The 12,393-nt window shown below is 48.8% G+C and overlaps 1 protein-coding gene across 1 annotated transcript in view; it reads left to right on the forward strand.

The window, feature by feature from the left end:
* The window catches only part of LOC146187927 (extracellular serine/threonine protein CG31145), a 266,568-nt gene that overhangs the window by 74,868 nt on the left and 179,307 nt on the right, over nucleotides 1–12,393 (forward strand). The window contains exon 2 of the mRNA XM_084603562.1: nucleotides 9,853–9,899. The gene's annotated coding sequence lies outside the window, so the exon portion shown is untranslated. The remainder of the gene's footprint in view (nucleotides 1–9,852; nucleotides 9,900–12,393) is intronic.

Consider the following 12,393-nt stretch of genomic DNA (forward strand, 5'->3'; position numbering starts at 1 on the left):
CGCCCACGCAGGACTGAAAGGGAGGCACGACTGAAGGGGAGCCCATTCTGCCCTTCGGCGCCACGCATTGTTACCCGGAAGGGCTGATCGCTATTTCGGGGGCGCTGTCTGGTGCTCGCTTCCGATTAGCGTTGCCCGGTTAAACAAACACTGGCCAGACCCTGATGCCTGTGCTACTGGGCTCCACAGCTTAGCCGAGTCTGCAGCCTGCCTCGTCCGTCGATACTCGCCGGTTTTCCTACGCTAAAATGCTTTCCCCAGCACGAAACGTTTTTTTTTTTTTATTTCTGACAGTGTTTTTTTTTTTTTTCGCTCTATGTTTTCTGCTTCTGTGCTTATAATCTTTTGCCAGCTCTCTTGGCAACCTTTCCCAAAGATTCATATAGCTCCAAGAACAGATTAAAAAAAAAAAAAAAAAAAAAAAAAAACGCTGTTTTCTTTTCGTTGCCGTTAGTGTTTGTTCCAAAGTGTGCGGAGGTTTACACCCTGCTCCGATTCCGAGCCGGTGGTCTCAGCTTCTTCCGGTTCCATGGCCCGTTACATGCAGTGCGCTACAGATCGTTAAATTCCCTCGAAACATGCAGCGCCCTGCCCTCAAGAACACCGGCTTAGAAATGCGTTAAAAATGAGAGCAACAAAAGCGCAGCCGACGACGAAAAATGTAGTTCCAGATGCAACATTGAGGGAGTATAAAAAGAAGCAACTCCTAGTAGGCTCCACCCAAAGAGTATGACGTGATATTTTTAATGGCTTCGTTCGCACAAGCAGGGGTTTTTCTTCACACAGGGTCACTGTTTTTCGTCCATATTCCTATACTTCAATTCAACCAACACCACGCATGCCTTATACCGCACCCCCCGCACACACACCTTTCATACCACATTCAAGTAAGCGTGCCTATGAGGCCTTTAATTTCACTTGGCCAAAATGCTGATGGTGTGCAGTGCGGATCTGTGATGGGAGGATATTTTGAATCCAAGTGAATTTAGGTTGGGGTTTGTTTCAGATTTATATTTCTTGCTTTATTTCAATGCATCTAAGAATAAAGGTGTCTTACGCGACGTGAAACCGATTGCAGGCGGTCATCCCCTTCTTCTAATCCCTTTTTCTTTCTTTATAAATCCTCTGTTCTTTTTCTCTTTCATCTTGGTTTCAACGCTATATCAACTTCTAATATCCTATATGTTGTCAGCAGGCACAAATAGAAAGCCAGAAAAGGCTTGACTAGCCTCCTGTCCACCTTGTGTTGGATAACACTGGAAATGTTCATCGCAGGTAAAATGCGCATAATATGCCAGGGCAGCACGTGCAGGAAGAATTTTCGACAAAATTATCTTAGATCGTCCAGACACAGAACCAAGCAGCGCCCTCAAGCGTCCTTGATCATGGCAATATTTTTTCCCCTCCGATGCCAGCAAATAAAGAAAGAAATTACAGCGTCTCTTAATAGGTGAACGGCAAAAGCCTTCTCTTCCTCCTCTTATCTATATCGCCTCTTTCTCTTGCTTCTTCCCCTTACCCATTTTTCTTCCCGCCTCTCTCTTGGCCTCCTGTTTCAGCCATTACTAGTCATTTCTAATCTATTGTAGTCGTTACAAGTCGTCGCTATACATATATTGGTTATTACTGGTCATTTACAAGTCATTAGCAGGTCATTGTAGTCATTACTACTCATTACTAAGCACTTTAGTTATTTCTAATCAACTGTAGTCGTTACAAGTCGTCGTTAGACACATGGTTCAATACAAATCGTTATTAGTCATTGTAACCTCTGCCAACCTTTGTTGTAATCTCTATTAATCACTATCACTATAAATCATTTTTCCTTCTTTAACCTTTCTACATAAGGCGGACACTTCCAGATGACGCGTCCGGCGGTCTCCTCTTCCGGCGCACCATGAACCTAGGAGGGATTTCGCCTTAAAAATAAGTTGTTGTTGTTGTGGCTGTAGGAAGAAGGAAAAGAAAATGCACGGGCCTGCTACTGGCTCTGTAGCTGGGCCACCTCTGCTGCCTCGTGCAGACAGAAGAGAAAGTAGAGAAGAAAAAAAAAAAAAAGAAAAGGGAGAGAAAGACGCGCGCCGCAACAACGGCCGTCGTCGTCCACCACCACCGAAGCGGTGGCGGGTGCAATGACGGCCTACAACATATAAAAATTCAGTGCCTGGCTAGCCCCGCCGCGAGCAGCGTTGGCCCACCGTCCCAACCCCGTAGGGCCAGGAACTGCCACGAGGACCTGCTCGCCTTAAGAATAGCAGGACGGTAACGCGATAGCGCCTCTAGCACTGCCTTTTCATTCAGCGAATGTCCGCATTGAGAGACTGGTACAGTTTTTGGTGAGTTGCCTTTAGTTTGTCTGGTTTTTGATAAGAGTAGAGGCGCAGTATCTGCCTCGTTTCTCCGTGGACACCTACACTCAACAGTAAACGGCATGCCTTTGGAGGAACAGATGGGGTCGGTTCGAATCCCTGTCTCAAACTAGCCTCCAACCTGACTGGCAGATGGATGCTGATATAGGAGGCCAAATGATATGGCACCATCCTGAACGAAAGGACGGTTGAATAGAATTTTATTATATGAAACTGTGTGTGTATTTTTCCTGCTATTTTTCTCAGTTCTGGGTTACGGCTTTTCAGCCCAACAAGCCCTATGCGCTAGAGCGTAAAAAAAAAAAAAAATGTCGTCTTTATGAAGACAGATATCATGACTGGAGCTTGAGCCCGAACTCGTGACTGCGATCATAATGTGAATGCAGCGGGAATGCAGTGCGTCGAGTCATGGGTGATCTTGCCCATTTATGCATCTCGCACGAATGTGACGACCGCCTAAAATGCATGCGTAGGCCATCTTTCACAGTCAGGAATTGGTCCAACGCTTCACATACATTCCCTCCTCAGATCATAACGTTTCGTTCGTGAGTACTGAAGGCTTGAGAGCGAACTGCTTCGTGAGGATAAGTGTGCCTTAAAAATAAGGAAAAGAGCGGTCTGTAACAAAGGCTGTGTTTATGTTTTCCAAATTCTCTATCTCAGTATACAGCGGAACGAAAAGGCAGCTAGAGCTGCCTCTGAATCTCTCGGTACACAGTAATAATCGTCCCGTGAGATTTCATATTCTCTCTTGACTATATTACTACTTCCCTGGCTTGCGGGCCTGTGACGACTACAACCGGATTCAGTCAAGACGGCCCAAAGACGAACTCGAGTTAGCCCGGCCTGGCGGCGGAAAACCGAAGTAGGTAACTAAAGACAGCCGCGGTGGACTCAGCTTTCTCGATGATTACGACTTATGGCGAGGGTAGACATTAATTATATTTGCCGTCAACAGATCTAAGATGACCTCACGCAAAAGATGTGTGAACAAGCGCTCCCTTCTCCCCCCTCCCCCAGCACTCCTCACTCCGATACCAGCAGCATCAGAGTGCGAGGCGCCGGAAAAGCAGCAACAGCATCATAAAGCAGATGAAAATTTTGTAAACAAGCACTTCAGGACTTACACATTTCGCATTCAACACTTCCGACACATCTCAAGTGTCACGTCGTCCGCAAAGCAGGTGCAGAATGCGTGTTCCTCTGGCCTGCCTCAGAGTGGCAGTAGCCTGCGCTTACTGCCATGTGCAGACCAAACAGACGGGGAACACGGGCAGAATAAGGCAAAAGTCACCGCGTAATCAGTGCTTGTTTTTCTCGTCTCCTCGTTCTTTTTCTATTCTTCGTACGAAGAGTGTGGCATAAGTGAAACGAATGGGGGATTCCTGAATTAGAGCACTGCCCATCCAAGGTCTACAGCTTACAGGCGAGAGAATCATCTTCCAGCTATCGCCCAAGAGGCTTTCTTTTTTTTTATTCGAGATGTTTCCCTTTAGGCTGTGGGATTCGGGCTTGCTGCGGCTGCCCTTTGCGCGGCCGCCGCCCGCTTCCCAGTTGTTCTCCCCGTTCCCTTTCTCCCGCCTGAGGCAGCGGAGAGGGGCTCGAGCGACTTGTCACTGTCGTTCGGGCCACAACTCCGCCCTGGCGTCCCAGTGGCTGTTCTCACTGGTGCCTTTTGGCGGGAACACGGCACCGCTTCGACAGCCGCGCTCGCGCGACGGTCCGAGCGGAGCTCAGGGAGAGACCCCTCCGAGACATCGCAAGGTGCGCACGCTACTGTTCTTGTCTGCCGGCCTTTGTCCGCGCAGACCAGTGTGTACTCGAGTTCGTCTGCTCCGGGTCGTACCTGAGAGCGAAGCTCGAGCCTGTCGATCGTGATCCAAAGATCCGCGACAGGCGTACCTTGCGGTGGTTGCCCAATCTCTCTCAAAGGAACCCTTTGGTTACTGCGAGAGAGAGATCACAGCACGCCCTTGCGTGCTTGCGGCGCGCACTCCGTGTCACTTCGTGCGCGCAGGGGAGCCTAGCTCCTCGCGCGCTCCCTTGACACGGTGACTGCATATGTGTGTGTATGTGCGTTTTGTATATATGTGTATGTGTGTGCGTACGTGCGTGTATGTGCGTTTGTAAATATGTGTGTGCGTATGTGCGTTTGTAAATATGTGTATGTGTGTGTGCGTGTGTGTGTGTGTGTGTGTGTGTGTGTGTGTGTGTGTGTGTGTGTGTGTGTGTGTGTGTGTGTGTGTGTGTGTGTGTGTGTGTGTGTGTGTGTGTGTGTGTGTGTGTGTGTGTGTGTGTGTGTGTGTGTGTGTGTGTGTGTGTGTGTGTGTGTGTGTGTGTGTGTGTGTGTGTGTGTGTGTGTGTGTGTGTGTGTGTGTGTGTGCCGCTGGAGGATGGCGTTTCAATAAACGTCTCCTTTGTGAACTTGGAGGTCTGTGTCCTTGCAGCGCAGTGCTCTCCTTCCTTTGGAGGTTGAGTGCGCGCTGCAGTGTTTCAGTGTGCGCGTGGTGACGGCTGATCGGGGCTTCGGCTCGCGCGACGCTCGAACCCGCGGTGGTTGGTGGCCTATGACCACGTAGAAACCACAAGGCATAGTGAAAAAGAGAGGGAAGAGTGGAGAAAGAAGAAGCGACAGAAGTTCTCGCCGCCACTTCTACAAGCAAGCGAGCATGATGGCAGTCGGTGTGAGAAGCCTGAACTGAAACATGCGCACATCTCTCATGTCAAAGCACTAAAGCACTGTGACGACGGGCCAGTATCAAGCCAGTTTCGATACTTCATTCAAGTTCTCTTCCACTTCTATATTTCTGTTCTATTGACGCCAGATATACTACGTCCCCGAAAGTAAAGGACAGCAAGCGTCGGCTGTTGTTTTTTTTTGTTACAGTGAAAAATCGTGAAATACGGTTTTGTTTACGCTTTCGAAGCGACAGCACTCTACGCGACGGGCAGTATTACCGCGTTTGTTATAGCGTGTGTTGGCTATAGCTTGTTCGTTGTTTCACGAATCCGCTGCGCGCATTTCATAAATGGCGCGTTTTGGCAGCGCTCAGAAAAAAAAAAAAAAGAGAAAGGAAAAAAAAAAAAGCTCTGCTCGTGACCTTGCGGCAGCTAGGTGGCGTCTTCGGAAAATCGCGATCATATACTCTCCTACATCGTCGAACTTCGCCCCGAGTGACGCGCCGGCCGCGTTTCGTTTCGGAGAGCAGTTTCTTCGAAATTGCCGCGTGCCCCAGATATCTTGTTCGCTTCTTTTCTTCTTTTTTTTTTCTCATAGTGTTTATTGCGGGTTCCGTTGAGAATGTGTCCCCCAGGACGACCCCGCGGCTGGTCGTGCTTTGGAAAGGAAGAAGTCATGGTGTGGAGCCATCTCAGGCATCCCCTGCCTCTTCCTCTTCGCAACAGGCTATAATTCGAGTGCACTGTGCCCGCCTTGAAAAAAAAAAAAAAAAAAATCGCAATACAGGAAGACGGTGAAAGGCAGAAGGAAAAGCACGCAGATACAGAAAGCGCGTAGATATGACCGAGCACGTTCTCCGGGCTCCAAACTGGGTCATCGGAGCCCACCGCAACGTTTGGCGCAGGCCTGTATTTGCCGATCAGTGTGTTTATTTGTATTGTAGTGCGTGTGTGTGTGTGTGTGTGTGTGTGTGTGTGTGTGTGTGTGTGTGTGTGTGTGTGTGTGTGTGTGTGTGTGTGTGTGTGTGTGTGTGTGTGTGTGTGTGTGTGTGTGTGTGTGTGTGTGTGTGTGTGTGTGTGTGTGTGTGTGTGTTGGTTTGTGGGGTTTAACGTCCCAAAGCGACTTAGGCTATGAGAGACGCCGTAGTGGAGGATTCGGGAAATTTCGACCGCCTGGGGTTCTTTAAAGTGCAACTGACATCGCACAGCACACGGACACCCTGCTTTTCGCCGCCATCGAAAAGCGGCCGCCGAGGCCGGGATTCGATCCCGCGTCCTTGGGAACAGTAGTCGAGCGCTGTAACCACTGTGTGTGTGTGTGTGTGTGTGTGTGTGTGTGTGTGTGTGTGTGTGTGTGTGTGTGTGTGTGTGTGTGTGTGTGTGTGTGTGTGTGTGTGTGTGTGTGTGTGTGTGTGTGTGTGTGTGTGTGTGTGTGTGTGTGTGTGTGTGTGTGTGTGTGTGTGTGTGTGTGTGTGTGTGTGTGTGTGTGTGTGTGTGTGTGTGTGTGTGTGTGTGTGTGTGTGTGTGTGTGTGTGTGTGTGTGTGTGTGTGTGTGTGTGTGTGTGTGTGTGTGTGTGTGTTACGTTCGCGCTTCTGGAAAGTAATATTTGCCTTGATATTGTTCTTTTTGTTTCATTTCATTTTCTTCGGTACTGACTGACTTGAAGCTTGAAGGACAGGGCGTAGACGGGAATTGATTCAGCACAAAGAATGCGAGTGTTCCATATTCGGCCTAGCTTTCAAACACGTACACCTGAGTGCAAGGTTCGTGACCTTGGCTCTTGGGCACTTTGTGGCTCCCAGATCGCGGTGTTCGTTTTTTTACGCCCCTCCTTTTTTTTTTTTTGCGTTTCTTCTTTCGTGTGTGTGTACCACTATTTTGACGTACTCGTAGGTCGGCCGGCGCGTCGCCTAATTCGGGCAGCCGCCCTCTGAGCGGTCAGCAGTCGGTTCACGGAGTCGTTTCGACACGCAATGAAGCTCCGTGACCGGCGTGACATTGCGATCTGGGTAAATGACTCTGAGGCGTTCGGAAAGTGCGGGGGGATATGTGCCGTAACGAAGTGATCCAAATCGCCTTCCCCGCAACATCGACAGTGAGGTCGTTGAACTGCGGGGATTTTTTTATTCCATGTTTCTCCCGAGGCGTTCTCTTGCGGGCTTACCAGAGGAGAGCATAGTTCTGCGTTAAGCGCAGCAGAGAAATAGATTCCAACGCTGTAATAGAAACGGCATCGGCAGCGATAACTAAGCGCTGTGGGACACACGCAGGCCAGACGCAAAAAGCGTGTCATCGTCAGTGGCGATATCGTTATAACGAATTGCGTTATTTGGAAACGGCGCAGTCATGGCCCAGCGAGTACACTCTCATAGTGCGGATAACCTGATCAGAAGGGCACTGAAACAAATATCTATACCAGCCACTGCAGCTGCTATTTCGACGAAGAAGATGACTGCAAGCGTATTTGGGGGCCGTGTAGCGCGGGGATTCGAGGAACTAGGCTTTTTCTGGGACATTTTTTCCACCGCTCTACATGACCGGATTGCGGGTTATGGTGGATCATGCGTTTCTAGCCTGCTTCTCAGTGTAGCTGAATAGCATATCGATGTCTTTATTTATTTTCCTCAATTTACTTCGAACTTTCAAACCTGAAGTATTTCTGTTTTTGTGTCGCTCCAACCTTCCCTCTTGCTTTCTTGCCTTTCAGCTTTCCTTACATTCTTCTTTATTCCTTGGTTTTCCTTCCCATAGTATTTTTTCTCTCTTTATTTCTCCTTCATCGTTTCTTTCTTCCATCGTTTCCCCTCTTTTCTTCTTTCGTTGTCCCTTCCGTCATCCTCTTCTTCATAATTCATTTGTCTTTCTACCGCTCCTGCTTTTCTTTTGTTGCTTTTTCTCTTTCCATTGTGTCATTTTTTTTTCTTTCATTGTTTCTATTCCTTTTTCATTGGGAGTTTTCGCGGTTTCCACTGGCCGTGGTGGACGCAATTTTCTGGTCAGTAAGCGGACACCTCCCGCACAAGGGGTTGGCGAGTCGATTCGAGCTGTTCGCTCCTCGTCTTCTTGCCTTCTGGTACTTCGGCGTCACAGACGAAATGTTTTGAAACTAGCCAACCAGATACGCCGTATAGCACTGGCGAGGAAAAACTCGGTTGTGCTTGGCAAGCAGTTAGGAGCGCTCTGTCAGCAGACGAGTCATTGCCCCTTCAGGCTGCGTTATCTGGTGTGCTGACACCCCACGACTTCAACTGACAGGACTTTTTTTTTTTTTTTTTACTGGAGGCTGGTTCCACTGTCTGACTCGGATCCCGAAGAGTTGGTTCATGGTGATCCAGTGCTTTTCCCGAGATTATTTCGACGACGGAGTGATTTCTGCAGTTTTTTGCCACCGTACTTTCAGAAAAAAAAAGGGGAGCCACGGTGTTCTGGTTATGCCAAGCACTGGCATTCGATTCCCGCCGCCCCACTCCATCGGGAAGGAAAACATAAGGGATGTGCGGGGAAAGGGCAGATAGCGACACACTCGCAGCAATATCTGCTCGAGAAGCTTTTCCCACTCTGAGCGAGAACGTCGTCTACCTCGACTTGACGCTCGCGCATCAATCTGTTGGACAGTTATTTTACCTTTATTCGGTTCAGCCTAAAGATGCACATTTTATCGCGACAACGTTTAAAGGCTCCCTTCTCCAGAAAAACAGGAGTTGTTTGCGCTAGTATTGTGAGGGAACTATCACTGGCTACTATGCTACTATGTGGCAGGTGGTGGTTGTCAGGTGACATGGCTGAGCACAGACTGATCGACAGGTTGTGTTGCGTAACGAGAGCATAGCATATGGCGAAGTTAGGAGGAACGGCCAACTCAGGTAGCCCATTTCAGGAGGAAGAGCGGGATGATAACCAATCTGCCAGTGTCCTCGGATGCCGAGAACGCAGCCGCGTTCATGAGGCTTGCTTAAAGCGGAGCTTCATATCAGTGTCATATCAGTGGTATTCACTTAACGTGACAATTTACGGCTGTACTCTACATGTACTACGCTAACAAGGAACCGAAGGGGGGGACTGGTAATGATGTCGCGTCATATCCTCAAAAGTGGACCTTGAGTGTCTCCCGCGATCTGTTTTTCTATCTTTTGTGTAGCCGGTGGAGGTGCTGGTTACGCTGCTGGTTGTTCTGGGGATAGGCCTCTGGTGATATCTGGTGAGACGGATGAAACAGAGACGGATAATTTTGAACCATGCGCCCGTGACGGCAACTTTAAGAGTTTGTCTTTGTTCACAATTAAGATTAATCACAACTTTAAAGCGAGTAATTCAATTTATCCAGATGCTTTTATTTTTGCTGGTGGAACTTCTTTCTTTCAATGAACTTATATAGCAGCAAAGCCGCTTTCATTATCAAGACGTTATAAGGAAAATAAACTTTCCGCTGCCTCTCCACGCGATATAAGCGCGTACAATTTCGTAAACGCGGCTCACACAAAATAGGCATTTAAGTGCGCGAATACCCGCTTTGGCCTCCCTAACACGAGAAGGCAATTACTCGGCCGATCTTCTCTCTCATTTAAGCCAAAGTACGAAAACAAAAGCTGGTTAAAAAAAGGAACAGATTTTCAATGCGTCCCGCTTCACTCCTAGACCGCATCGACGTGTTTTCCGGGCCGCTGGCAAAGAAAGCCAAAACAAATAAAAGCGGAGAAGGTAACCTCATCCATTACCCTCCCATGTCTTGTTATACCGAGTCATGCATATTCATGAATGAAGAGTGTTCTCTGACCCCTCTCTGCTCTTCTCTTCCCCTCGCAGGATTTCAATGGGGGAAGTTTCGTCTCGCGGTCGCCTGTGAAAGCACGGTAAGTTTATGCTCAATTTTCACTGACATTTTCAATATTTCGAAGGGCGCGCGCGGTTAATTAAAACGGTGTTGTAGTACGCACATCTTTCGCCCTGTGTACAGAATCCGAGAATCCATCCATAACCGCTCTCTACGCGGTAACAGCTAAGGCAATTACATCCTCTAAATTTTATGCGCCCGCTTGCGAGCTTCGTCAAAACTGCGTTTTATGAGTTGTATTGGGCATGTTTAGTGTTTCCTTTTATTCCTTTTCTTTGCGTAAAAGTAGTAGTAGTAGTAAAAAACATTTATTTTAACAGAGGAGTTCGGGGCGCGCAGGCCCCTGGGCCCCCGCACAGCCCCACTACACTCAAACGTTCATGTTCCTACGGTTCATGACATCGGCAGCTCGGTCTGTGGCGGTCTTTTGCCGGACCAGGTCCTTACAGCGTAGCAGGGTCTCCCATTCCTCCCAGGTGGTGAAGTGCTCCAGACCCCGCGGGGAAGGATCCACCGGCCATTGGAATAGAATGTGGGCGAGGGTGGAAGTGGGGTGGTTGCAAAGGGTGCAGGAGATGTCGGTAAGAGTGGGGTGGTAACGGGGCCTAATGTACGGGTATGGGAGGGTTCGCGTCTGCAGAGACGGCGCCATAGTGTTTGGTGGTGATTGCTGAGGGAGGAGTGAGGGGGGGGGGGGGGGGTAGAGCTGTCTCTCGACCCGGTAGGCCTGAGTCATCTTTTTAAACGTGTGCATGCGCTCCCGGGAGAACTCCGACGTGGGGACCGCCCGTGCCCGGCGTATTAGATCTCGGGCTAAGGCACGAAGTATAGGCAAGAGGCTAACTTAAAGGTCCGCATTTCTGAAAATACCCGCTGAACTCTTCGCTGAGCACTGGAGGACGATCCGGGGCGGCCGCAAGATACAGGGTGTCCATGCTAGCTTTAACCAAAGGTTAAAAAATGAAACATTTTAGGTAGGACATACAAACCACTTGTATGCAGCTGCCATCCATCAGGCGCAACACAAGGAATTCTTTATTTTGGAATTAACTAATAAGCTATTGATACAATTTTTCTAATTTACTGGATCTGCGCAGTTGGAGGGCACCTTATAAAACCCCATTCCGTTTACTTCCAATAAAGAAAGCCTCACGTGTACTATTTTCCCAAGCTCTAAAGAGAGCCAGTGAAATACAAAAATACTAAGTGAATAACGCATTCGTGCGCCATGATTGTGCTGCGCTCAACCTGAGTTTCAGTGAACGAAATCAGCTGCGGCCTTGGCTCCGGGACCCCGCTCCAGCGACAGGCCGATATGTATGCGGTGGTTTCTTCGTCCGCTTCGGGCAGTCGGCGTACGTGATGCTGTAACTCGCACCAAGCTCACCGTGCTAGCTGCAACCATCGCCAACATATCAGCCTACCGCTGGGACTGGGCTGTCGACTCACGGCCGCAGGTAATTTCGTTCACTCAAAATACGATTGAGAGCACCACAATAGTGGCGCACGAATGCGTTAGTTACGTGATATTTTTTTTTTTTTATTTCACGGGCTTTCTTTAGAGCTTGGAAAGTACACGTGAGAGCAAGTAAGAGCGAGTTAGCGGGCTGAGGCGAGTTGAGTTGATAGTGAGCGCCTGTGTGTGTACTTCCTTGTTTTCTTGTGTCCTGTCAATTGCGCAGTTCCTTCACAATCACGATACACGTGAGGCTTTATTTATCGAAACTAAATGGAATGGGAGTTTTAGAATGTGTTCTCAAACTTTGTTAAGCTATTAATTGTCTAAAGGCTATGCTTAGTAAATTAGAAACGGTGCCTGAGTTACTAATTAGTTAGCTGGGATGTCAACAACCCTGTGGTGCGCTAGATGGCTGGCAGCTGTATACATGGTCTCTATGGCCTATGTCGAATGTTTTATTTTTTAACCCTTGGCTAAAGTTAGCTTGGACACCCGGTATAACACGCCACCATGAGCATGAGTGCTGTGTTTCGATTTCCAGATGATACTACCCAACCGGTAGCAGATCCTATGTGGCCCTTATATTATTTGCTTATGCTGCATTTACGTGGACATAAGCCCTCATGTAATGCTCCCAGAAGCCATTCGACATACTAATGAATAATCAAGATGGAGAGGAAGAGGTGGAAGTGAATAGAAGAGGGTAAGGTAGGAGGTGCCACCGGGCGGTCTTCACATCTTTCTCGTGCGTCTCGCCTGTGTGCAATATTTGTTGAAACCTAATGAAAGGTTCTCCAATATCGAGGACTACACCCCTAGCAGACAGTACACTGGAATCGGCGGTGAGTCTGTCGTCTTAGTGTACCGTCGTCCGCACTCTGAAAGACGGAGCACATATAGCAGACGGCCGGCAGTCCGCTCCAACGCTGTTTGCGCAGCCGGTCTCGGCCGCTGAAGCAATGCTTCATCAGTCGCTGTAGACCCACATCGACGGCAGCGCGGGAGGAGGAGGGGTTGCCTGCTCAAACATGGCGAGCGTCTGTCGAATTATTCA

The sequence above is a fragment of the Amblyomma maculatum genome, chromosome 5 (genome assembly GCF_055883805.1).
Source record: "Amblyomma maculatum isolate TAMU_Amacu chromosome 5, ASM5588380v1, whole genome shotgun sequence".
In the NCBI taxonomy this organism is placed as follows: Eukaryota; Metazoa; Arthropoda; class Arachnida; order Ixodida; family Ixodidae; genus Amblyomma; species Amblyomma maculatum.